This window comes from Camelus ferus, chromosome 5 (assembly GCF_009834535.1).
Source record: "Camelus ferus isolate YT-003-E chromosome 5, BCGSAC_Cfer_1.0, whole genome shotgun sequence".
NCBI lineage: Eukaryota > Metazoa > Chordata > Mammalia > Artiodactyla > Camelidae > Camelus > Camelus ferus.
The window spans coordinates 33,121,860-33,134,441 of NC_045700.1; the positions used below are offsets into that span (position 1 = coordinate 33,121,860).

Here is a 12,582-nt window from a genome sequence, read left to right on the forward strand (position 1 = left end):
TACTAAATATTTAACATTGTACTGGATTTGTTCTAAGTTTCATTACTAATGTTACTGAAGAGGGTCCTTGGAAATTTTTCCTCCAGTTACTGTTTCTTTATTGGTCACAGTTTGATGAACATACTTCACAAAAATTACATTGGATAACGAGCGTATTATTTATAATTTAGACATTTCTAGGAATAAGTTGTAATTCATTTCTCTATCACCCAAGCAACTACAGCAATTTCACAGAGAAGGAAAGAAGAGAGGCAAGGTCTAGTTCAGAGCATCAGTGACGTTCTGTTTTACGACAAAGCACCACTGGTTAGACTTCCCGAGTACTCACCAGTCACTGGTCACGTTTCTTTCCGAAACATGTGCTTCCTTTTGGCTATAGTTCTTGTTTTTCCAGGTTATTTATTCATAGCTACCAAAAGTGCTTGTAATCGTGGAGAGCAGTAGTTTTTAGATACCTGTCAGGTCAAATGAATTCATATTTCCTCTGTTAACTCTTTTAATGGGAACTAATTAAGGTTCCAGGGGGTAAGCTGTTGCTATCTCACTTCAAAATACATCAGTATTTTGTTTTTGTGCTAATACTAAGAATTGATCAATGTTTCCCTTGTTTTTATCACGTTGAGCTGCCCTTATTACTCTGTTGTGATACATAATATACGAATATTGGCAATGTAAAGTCCATGTAGTGTCAGTTTAGCCAAAATAATGTTAAGCAAACCTTTAAAAACCTGAGCATGTTGCTTCAAACAAATGTGTTAATAAATTGAAATATCAGTTTCAACAGACATGTGTTTTCTCTTTCCCCGAATAATTGTGGGGTGTCCAGAATTAACAGAGTTCTTATTTAAATATCACAAATTCAATAGAGAAATGGGAAGATAAGTGTTGTGGTCTATAGGTGGAGCACTGGTGCTTTATTATTATCATTAATTATTTTAAAAAATAATACATTCTCTCTCAAACTGATATACTTTTCCATCTCGTCCCCTTTCCTTGAGAGTGAGGCAGCAGAGATATGTTAAACATTAAAATAATTTAGGTCATAACACTTTTTCCGGTCTCAAGTGTGTGGGGTTCAGATTGCACTCCCGTATATATAATATACTCAAGGCACAGCTCTTAGCGAGATGCACAAACGCTACTGTCAATCACACGTTTCTATTCTTCAAACTGTGTCCATATGTATGTAACCAGGCATACATTCATTAATGACAATGACCATTTTCTGAAATCAGACAATACTATATTTTGAACATGCTTGATAGGTTTTCCTTATTTTTTCTTGCATTTGCATACTCATATATAAGGTCAACCACATTTGGCAGGGTCACTTAAGACAAACCCTTTGGAATATAAATGATATAAAGATAGTAATAATTCAGATGCTTTGATAACTATGGACTTAGAGATACATAATTGTTCTCACTTCACACTGTATTTGACATTGTAAACACTATTTCTGTTATAAATCGGTGTCTCAGCTGCACATTGCAACTTGGAGTAGACCATTGAGCCGTCCTCTTAAGTATTATGACATGGAGAAAATCACATTGTGCCTTAACCTATCAACAAAGGAGCAAAGCAATTACAGAGCTAAACAGAGTCCAGGAAGACCCAATAAAGAAAAATCCAAGAAAATTTGGTGAAAATTCTTAAGGGGCCTTCCAATGTTTAATTTAGGCCTGAGGCATGATTAATATTCTGATTCTAATTCAAAAGACTGAACCACAAAGGTACATCTTTTGGGTATTTTTAATAAGCATAGTACAACACTCCGTGAATTAACAGCTGGTCTGACTGGTATTTTACTTCTTCTTTGCTTACTCAAGTGAAGCAGTTAATATTAGTATAATCATCAAACTAACACTAGTCCGGCAGAGGGACAGATATTTTTTTTCCTAGTGTTGTGATGGAGAATATAAATTTTGAAATACACACAAAAAATCCATGGCTGTATTAATATTAATTAAACCATTGTTTTAGATCCAATACACAATGGAAGTGCTTTTAAAAAGAAAAAAAGTAAAGAAAAATTTAAAGCTCTACTCCATTGGAAAAAATAAAATGGCATTAATTGTATATTTCACACTTTGAAAGTATAAGCAAAATATCAAATACTAAAATTATTAAATGAAATTGAATAGATGTTGGTGATAAATATTGAGAATAATATTATTATGAAAAGTGAAAAACATCACTTATTGTGTTTGTTTATTAGTTAGTTAAAACTATCTAATAACTTCAAGATGAAAGTCTTTCTTCATAAAACTGTATGAACACTTATATTTTATACAAACCCAATACAAAGGTCACATTTTCCTGATCAGTGAAGAATAATATTTAGATCATGCAGCACTGATTTTCATAATTTTGACCATTTGCAAATAAGATTCCGATTTGTCATGCTCATTCAGATTCAGATTAATCATTAGTTGCTAATATTAGTTAAAAAGTAAAAAAAGGAATTATTTGATTTTCATTTCTAATACATTTACAGAGGAAGCATATTTGAAGCAAAATTTGGAACATAATACTTCTTAGTGTTTTATGCTGGTCATATTTAATTTTCATGCCAAATTTCTCATAGAAAAGCTCATGTTAAGCATTACTGTAAGTCCAAGTCTAGGTCTTTTAACCATTGTGATCAAATCTGATCATTCTCCAAAACTAAATGGAACTACAACTTACACATATTTTATAGCTCTTACTAATGACATTTAATTAGCTTGTAAAATCTTTAACATTTGCTGTTTGCCATTTCATTTATGGTAAAAAAAATTGCAATATTTTTATTGATATTATGAAATGCTAACTAAAATATTACGATCATGTTTCTAATTAAAATCATTATTACAAAAAATTAATTCCATAGTACTCAAAGATGTACACTAAAATACGAATGAACTGTCTTCATGTTTTGGATTTTTTTTTTTAATTCTATAATCAACCATTTTTAGAAAAGATGTGAAAGATAGCAGCTTTAAGTTTGACTGCATTTAGAAACTGACCCATTTAATATTAATAGGCATTATGCCTCTTAATATTTAGCAAATTAGGGATATGAAATGTGTCACAATATTATGTACAGTTAGAAATGTTTTTCCAGTTTTTAAGTTTTCCTGAATCAAGTGCAAAGATACTTTTTTTGCAGCATCAGTGGCACTATTAGTCTGATGACTGTCTTCATCCTCTCCAAACATTTTCTCTATGAGAAGGAAACATCCACGCACCCTCCTCTCCAATAACAAGATGAAACAAACACAAAGCAATTGTCATGTTGGTTTCAATTACATAACCAGTTACATAAACTGATTTGAGATGTCACACACAAAAGTAACAGGGTGTGTAGGAACTGTGACACACTGGTAAGTCTGTCCTCAATTAAGGCATTCAAATTCAATTTTTAAAAACTCCATGCAACCAAAGAAAAACACACTGGCAGCAAGATTCAGTTTCGAAGTCATTGATTTGAGATTCTGGCTGGTAAATGGTCTATGTCAAAAGCTACCCAGGTTTGTAACCCCTGCCTGTCAAATATTAGCTGCTGAACTTGACTGATAAAGGGGTGAATTAAATTACCAACTACTACAAAGGACATTTGTGACTGGCTGTTGAGGAAGTCCTGACATCAAATGTGGCTTTACTGAAAATAGATAATTTGTTTATTGGAGACATGTAGACGAAAGATTGATTATGAAGTTTAGAAAAAGAGAAAGATAGAGAAGAGAGAATAAAAAAAGCTAAATCAAATTTCATTTTCCCTCAAAAATGCTCCAACCAGAACTGTAACACAAGTGTTTCAACTTCTTGCAATTGTAAGAAAACTCCATTATTATAAAGAAATCCAGATTCTAGCACTACTTTAGTGACTGTCCTAGAAATTCCTTATAATTTTTAGAATTCATTTAGAATTAGTAAAACACCAACATTGTATTAGAGCTATATGATTGCTTCTATCTTTTCCAGATCTAAATCTTACAAATGCTATTTTTATGGCATAATATTAACTGTTGAAATAAAAGCTTAAATCTTCACAAAATATATTAAAGAAGAAATTCCAGCACTTAGAAGAAGAGAAGGAAGGTGGGTGAAAGGGACCTAAAGGATGCATCTTATATGATTCTGCCCTCCAAAGACAAAAAGTTCTAGAGAAGATTTTCAGACATGGAAAATTATTCATAGTTTGTGACTTCTCAGAGCATTTATACATTATCAGTTATTCTAGAATTAAGTATTCAGACAGAGAAGTTTATTGCACATTTAATACAAGTTTTATTTAATCTTTAGAGTGAAATTTTGTTACAAAAGTATAACCTCCTATTTTACTAGTAAGAACAGAGAATTCTGTTAAAGCAGATTTACAGGGAAGTTCACAAGGGCACATCTCTAAACCATAGATCATATTTCTGTTGGCAGAAACATAGCTGGGAAAGACTCGTAGAATTTTAGATGCAGAAATGTTTTCAAAGGCCATACTCAGGATTTAGTGTGCTGTTCTTATAAAACTGTCTTCTTATTTTAATACAGGACTCTCCATAGTCTATACCTATGAGTACCTACTGAAACCAAACTAGTAGTACTTTTGGATTAAACCAAGATGATCAGTAGACAAATAAAAATTAACCATCACTTAATTGTATAATATTGGCTCTCTCTTTATATAGTAATTAGACTTGCTTCTATTCTGATTGAATTTTTTAAGCTACTGTTTGAATTTTGTAAGCACATTTATCTATTAAATAAATTTAAATTTGGTAAACTTTAATGTGCCAGAATAATTGTAAACTCTCATTCAATATCTTTTTTTAAAGAGGCTAAATTAAAACAAATGCTATTGTCTTTCATAACTTATTTGTCACTGAAAAGCATATTTGTGGAAAAAAAACTTTACCTTATTTATTCCTATTTAGAGCATGTATTTTTACATACATGAGATGTTTCTCAAGCTCAAAGACTGTTTGCCAACTTTGGTTTTATGGAAGAAGTGTCCCAATAGTTGATATGGGAAGTAACTGACTTGGACGTTAAGAATGCCAGGATGGGGGACTAGTCATTCAATCACAAGAATCAAAATCACTGGAGAACACATACTGATGAAGAGAATATTTTCCTGATGTTTTGCCTTTTTAAAAAAATCTGTTTCAGGATGTAAAGAGGAAGAATTGATGAGGAATCTGCATAACTTTGGGACAATGACTGAAGCCACAAAAATATCACAGTGGTGGCAAGTGCTGGAGGAAGAATGGTGGGGAGGATGGCTAGAAATGCTAGTGGCCTGACACTCCTGGGAGAAACTGCACCCTGGACTGATTGTGAGGGAGAGAGGGAGCTTTCTGTTGCCTGCATCCACCTGGAGCAGTGCTTCCATCTTGCTCAGCTGGTGGAGAGGAGCATGATGTGGAAGATGACCGTATAGTTTTATAATTTTGAAGATGCCAATTTATCCCTGCTCTGCATAGACTTCTTTTTCTTCTACAGTTGAGGTAAAGTGCTTTGAGATCCTCCAAGTTTAAAGTTGAGGATAAACAAGTACTGAAAAGAAAGAACTAGAAATGGCTCTCTCTAATTGAATAAAGAATCTAAAGAATCAACTCTCTTATATATATTAAAAGTTTTCAAGTTGCAAGAAATTAAATACCTAAATAATTGGAAAAATATATGAGGTTCATGGACTGGGTGTCTTGATACTGCTTAGATATCAGTTTTCCCCATATTGATCTCTAGGTTCAATGCAATCCCTATTAAAATTCAAAAAACTTTTTCATAGAATTTATTAAGCTGATTTTAAAATTTATATGGAAATGCAAATAACCTAGAAGAAACAAAAACACTTTAAAAAAAGAATGTTAGAAGATTTATACTACAATGATATAGTAATCAAAATAGTGTGTTATTGTTGGAATAGACATACTTGTCAATTGAACAGAATAGATTCTAGAAGACTCACTGCTATAACACTTTTGACAAAAGCACAAGGCTATTCCGTAAAGAAAGTACAGTCTTTTTAACAGTCTTGGAACATCTTGACTATGCATATAAGTCTCAATATTTAACTCACACAGCACACAACATTTAACCTTAAATAGAACCTAGACCTAAATATTAAAATCACAGGTACAAAAGTTCTAGAAGAAAATAGTAAAAAGTCTTTGAAAACTTGAATTAGGCAATGGTTTCCCTTAGATGGGCTACAAAAAGTAGGAGCCATAAAAGAAAAATATTGATAAATTGTGAACCATCGAAATTAAAATCTTATGTTCTTAGAAAGACACCATTAAATAAAAGAAAGGAGAACCCACAGACCAGAAAAAAGATATTCACAACATATAAGCTGAAAACAGCTTGTATCTAAAACACAAAAAGAGCTATATAAATGGAGTATATAATCTGTAGAAATTGTGAGTCACTATAGTGTACACCTGTAACTTATGTAATATTGTACATCCACTGTACTTCAATTTAAAAACGATAGAACTGTAAAAAGATAAAAACAAAAAATAAAATGTTCAAAGAATGTTTACAAATCAGTTATAGGATGGTAAGCAATCTAAAAGTGTTGAAACGGTTTGAAAAGTAGGATTACAAGCAAATAGATAATGAGTACAAGAAACAATGCTCAACATCATTAGTAATCAGGGAAATTCACATTAAAATCACAATGAGATTCCACTACAAACATACAAGAAAAACTAAAATGACAAAGACTGAAAATATCAAGTGTTGATGAGGATGTGGAGTAACCGGAACTCTCACATTTCTAGGGAATAGAGTCTAGCAGTCTCCTGTAAAATTAAACATACACTTACCAAAGTAAGTTTATTTTTTAAATAAGTGATGATTAAATAGAATAAAAACAGTTAATCCAGATGACTATATGCCACATTTTAGAACAGATTTGATAGATTCATGTTAAGAGAATTTCAAATAATTATTTATATTTGGCATAAATCAGTTTGAAAAGCGGTGTTGTAACTGGGCTTGATACGGCATAGTGAGTCAAAATCACATGGATGTAATGCTCCAATTCAGGAATGATTTTAAAAATTACTGTTTCCTGGTGACATTTAATCTAAACCTTTATGCACCTGTGACTGTCATTGTTCTAATTAAAATTCAGAGATCACATTCATTTTTACCTTTTGCTTGTTAAAGTATTACTTTTAAATTTCTTTTTCTGTAAGAGTACTAAACATCTGATTAATAGTTTCCAAGTTTTTGGAGGATCATAGACAGTACTAAAATCTGAAGAAGCAATCTTCTCACTTTACAAAAAAAATACAGCAAATTGCATTCACATGAAAGTTAAGATGTAATTTTAGAGGGTCATTGGTCCTCTAAGGCACATCCATATACTTCCTAGGGATCTATGAAGTCTTAAAGAAAAAAATCCATGATTCAAATAAGATTTTGAAATTTTGAAAATATGAGACAGGCAGACACAGTTTCAAAATTTCTTCTGGCTTGCTATAGATTTAATTTAATGTAATAGTGAACAAAACTCTTTACCATTTAACAGTAAGCATTTCTTGAAAAACCAAAATTTACATCATTATTGGGAGGACATATTGGATGGTGGTTGTAAGTGCCACATCTAAAATCATTTGACTTGAGATTCTGGATCAGGAAGTGGATAAACTTTTAACATACTGAAGCCATAGTTCTCTCATCTAGGAAGTGTGAATAATAACTAAATCAGTCTCTTCAGTGGGTATAAGGAGTAAGTGAGATAATCCACAAAAATTACTTAGTAGAATGACTGGCACATATAGTGCACTTAATGCATATTAGCTACTATTAATGTTCTCACTGGTGACATGAAGACATAATTTGAAGATAATCTTCCAAAGATGCTGAGGTTCTGTGATTCCAGTGTTCTCTTTAAGTGGTTGCTTTTCATTATTACTTTTACATTTATGTAACAAAGGAATACTATTTTTATTCTGGACCCTAGTGTTTAGTACTGCACATATTCTTTTCGTTACATTATCGTCGAACAAAAGAACTCTGATGATACGCTGCCCCGTACAAAGCTTCCTTGTGTAATATTAAGATAGATCACTTGCCAAAAGCATAACCTCACAAGAGGCCAAAGGCATGGGGCAACAAAAACGTCTTTATATAATGACTGGTTCACAGGCATCCTGTGCCTTTTAGCATGATTCAAATTTCCTCATTGGATTAATTCTGTACAGCTCTCACGCATACCCATGTCCCTCACAAATCAACTTCCCTTGCTTCTAGAATGCATTAGGGGTCTTAGCTTCTTTTTAAAATAACTACAATCTAATTTTCTCCCCAAGTTTTGTTTTCAACACAGAACAAAGAGGAGCTGAATATTTAACTCCCTCATCAATAGTAAACATATTGGTAATATAAGATAAAAGAAAATTGAAAAAGAAAACTTTGATACTCAGTACACCACCTAAAGTTGCTCAAGCTTTAAATTTATACAATTAAATGTGAAATATAAAATAATTAAGGTTAAAAACCATGCAGGACCAGAAAAGGGAAACCTAGAAATTATTCTATTAAAACATAATCATAAAACTTTAATTATATTCAGCATTCTAGGTTAGAATGATGAAGAATGCCTACTTTTAAAGTTAGTTTGAAGGTAGCAGATCCTCAGTTCACTTACAGTTTTTTTCTCTCTTTATGTTTTCTTTTTATCATGATTTGCCTTCGTTGACTCTCTTCTGTCAATAAATAAGACAGAGGTAGGAGTAGCAGTGATAATGAAAACCTAAGGGTGTTCAGAACCAATATCCATACCTTATTATCACAGCTTCTCAATTTCAAAGGATTATCATAGTCATATACAGAAAAAAATAAAGAACTTATATATTATAAAGCTCCTTGTGCCTCAAATCAGAAAAAGTGTGTTGTTTACATTGAAATTTCTAAAAACTGAATGACATATCTCCATTTTAGGTTTTGTTGTTGTTTGTAAGACCATGACTGGAATAACTATTTTGTTACATTCTAAGCACTTTAAATGGATTTTATCCACCCAAATAAACATTTAATGAGAGCATATAAATGTATAAATGTCTTGGTCCTTTGTTTCTGCAACTTACCTAGATTGGTTCTGTTTATACCATTGCAAAGAAATCGATGTTCTTTCATTTTTCTAGTTCTGCTAGTCTTGTCTATATTTTCTGTTCTTTGAACTTCCTTGATCAAATATCAAATATTATCTATTCTACCTCTTAAATATCTCCAAATATATGCACTTTTCTCCATTCCATCAGGCTCTTTATATATCTTGTTTGGATTACAGCAATAGCTGCCAAATCAGTGTCCTTTCTGCATGATTTGGTTCCCGTCTATCTGTTCTCTAGATTGGATGAAACTTTCTCAAGGCAGAACAAATCATGTCTCCCCTATTTACCATACTTTAAGTATAGTATTAATATGGTGCTGTTAATTTGTACTGTATATATATATATATATTTTAATTTTTTGTATCTCTGCACCCCAACCTCAGAAACATAGACATACACTAAAAGCTTCCTACTGCCTGAATGATAAAGTTCAGTCATTTCACAAGGACAGTCAAGGACTTTCATGTTTCAGCCTCTTGCTTATCTTGTCTATATTGACATATACCACCCCTATCTGTGTAGCCTAAATTTTTCCCAGATCTTTTTAGTCTTTGTACATTTGACATGATGCTTCTTCTGATTAAAAACTCTTTAGTCCTTATTTGTTTAAAATAATACCTCACTAATTCTTTCAAGATTCTACTTAGATGCCACCTCCTTACTTATTCAAAAATAGATGTGTAGCTTAAACACCTCTCATGGGAGACCAACAACAACTCGAGAGCAAAGATCTTGTCCTAGCACTCCTTGTGTGCACAGCACCGAGCCCCTACTTAATGCTTATAAATATGTGCTAATGAACGTATGCATGCTTGGCTCTCTTCCTGCATTTTCACTTCACTCCTCAGGTCGCCTCACCCCACACATTATTTTTGGATAGACCCACCTGGTCCTATTGACACTCTCTATCAAACACATTTCAGAATTTGTTAAAGCTGGGTGATACACATGTAGTACAGCAGCAAAAGGTGAGTTTCGATGTATAATTTTGGCATTTGAAAACAACTGAGATAACTTAAGTGGTATACAGTCAGATTTGCATATTAGCATAAACACTTTTATGACGGTCTGAAAAACTGATTGGCTATGGGAGAGAGTGATGTTGGTGTGGTCAATTCAGAGGCTATTTCAATAGTCAGAAGAGAGATGCTGAGTACATGGATATGAGTGAGGTAGGAAAGAAAGAAGCATTCTCTAAATACTTAGGAGGTAAAATCAACAACTTTTCATTAGAGATTCAGGGGTGAGTTAGAGTCAAGGAAAATTCCTAGGTTTCAGGCTTTCCCACTCTGCCAAATTAGAAAAAGAAGAAGAAATTTTGGGGTTGGTATATGTGGCAGTGAGTGAATAGAGAAAATAATCAATTCAGTACTGGATATGTTAAACTTGAGAAATATAAGAAAAATATATGCTCAATACATTGAGCAGAAAGGTTGGAACAGGTTTAAATGTATAAATCTAGAAATCTTGGCATTGCCAGACATATAGGTAAATATTTGATACTATTAAGCCTACAAATACTATTTGAAATCATGAGAGTACACGAAATTTTCAAAGGAGACCACAGATTTTTCTCCAAGACGTCCAAACCAATATTTTTTCCAGATGACATAGCTGATGAAACTGAAAACTGACTTACACAGTACCTCAAATAAAAGTTCTTTTATCATTTACAAAATAGTAATAAAAGTAAGCTGATTCATCCCATTGTGGGATCCACAGAGTTTCATTTTCTGACTTAACTCTCTCATTTCTGTTCAATGCACTCTAATGTGGTGCATCATTTTGCTTTGCATGTTATAAAGTACATTTATATAGCACTCAAAATAATTCCTTCATCTTTTCTTTAATCCAGAATAATTTTTCATGGTTGGCACTTCTTTATTTTATCCAAATTCTGTCTTTTTGGGTTGTGTGTAAAAGCTGACAAGGGTCAAATGATGTGTGGGTTGAAAGTAGTTTCGTGATTCATGGGAACGATTAAGCTATGCAAAATTATCACTCTGGCACAATGAATTTCTTATGAAAGCCTTCTTAATGCAAAAAGGAAAATGAAACATTCCATGGATTTTCCATCTCAAAAAAATGTTAAGAAATACACGGAAAATAGCCACATAACAGTTTCCAAATAATGGCCATATAGCTCTGTTGTCATGCAAACATTTTTCCACTGTTGCCTGGATGCGAGTGCTATATATTTACTGGTTCTCTTGTAATTCTGACAATCTACTGCATGACTCCAACCTTATTCAAATATGATTTTTTTTAAGTTTGTGGTCAATTTTGAATAATTAGAATAATAATATCTCAGGTATTTGTTCAAGGTTTGCTATTTATTACGTTCTTTCATAAAGATTACCTCATTAAACATCCAAACTGTAGGTTGCCCAGTGGCAAAAATTGTTTTAAATTACATTTCCATTTGACTTTCATTGTTGACTCTTCTGACCACACGAACATGTAGTTATTTTTAAATGGTTTCTTATTCTATTCAAATATTTAGAAATAAGTTTTATAAACTAAATGAATTAACATATAAGTGCTCAAAACAAGGTCTAACAGAAAACAAGTACTTACTGAATCTGTTGAATAAATAAGAAATGAAATAGCCATCTTCAAGAACATTTTATGACCCTTCATTTCACTTGATCCCTACTTTTATTTCTATATGCCTAGGTCTTACCTGCTAGGTTCATTTTAGCTTCTCCTTCAGACACTCCTTACTCACCACTAAATTTAATACTGTTAAATTCCAATCATGTAAATTTCTTGTAAAAATGAGTATTATTTTCTAACTTTCAAAATCCTTATTGTGTATTTCAAACTTAATCAGCGAATTCTACTGAATTACTTATTACCCCTCCTTAAGCAATGTGTTCTGCTCTCTTGACATAGAATATTCAAGACATGGAGAAAAAGCATGCTAGTATGTCTGTCTTTGGGACAAGTCTGTCAGGTCTAACTTAAACACTGCCTTTTCCACTGAAGACTCACCTGCTTATTACAGTAGGATAGCAGGTTTCCTTCCTTTCTACTCTGATGGAACTTAATGCTTAAGATTCAAAAAGCATTCATCACCCAATGCAGGGAATAATAGATGTGTTGGTGTGACCTGTCCTGCTTAGCAGAGTGGAAGCTGATTAAGGACTGGCTGAGACTTGGCGAGTTACACGTTCACCTAAGTTTTCCTGAATGTTTTTAATTGGTTCAGAAGTAGCCTATAGTAGATTAACACTTTTGCTCTGCCTTTTGTATAGAGTTCTAACCATACTGGCTTCTCCCATCTTCAACTTCTGTCCACACACCGAACTGTAGCTAGATTTCCTCCTAAGCCTCGGGTCTCGATGGTGAGTCTCTCTTTCTTCCTTTCTCTTCTCCCCTTCTTTTCTCTTCTCTTCACTTCTCTTCTCTCAATTCTCTCTCTCTCCTCCTTTGAAATATGAATTATGAAAGTCTTGCCAAAAGAATGAGGAATGTA

General features: G+C 32.8%; 1 long non-coding RNA gene across 1 annotated transcript in view; it reads right to left on the bottom strand.

The window, feature by feature from the left end:
• The window catches only part of LOC116663628, a 124,098-nt gene that overhangs the window by 17,780 nt on the left and 93,736 nt on the right, over nucleotides 1-12,582 (bottom strand). Inside the window, exon 6 of the long non-coding RNA XR_004319864.1 lies at nucleotides 329-455. This is a non-coding gene — a long non-coding RNA (uncharacterized LOC116663628). The remainder of the gene's footprint in view (nucleotides 1-328; nucleotides 456-12,582) is intronic.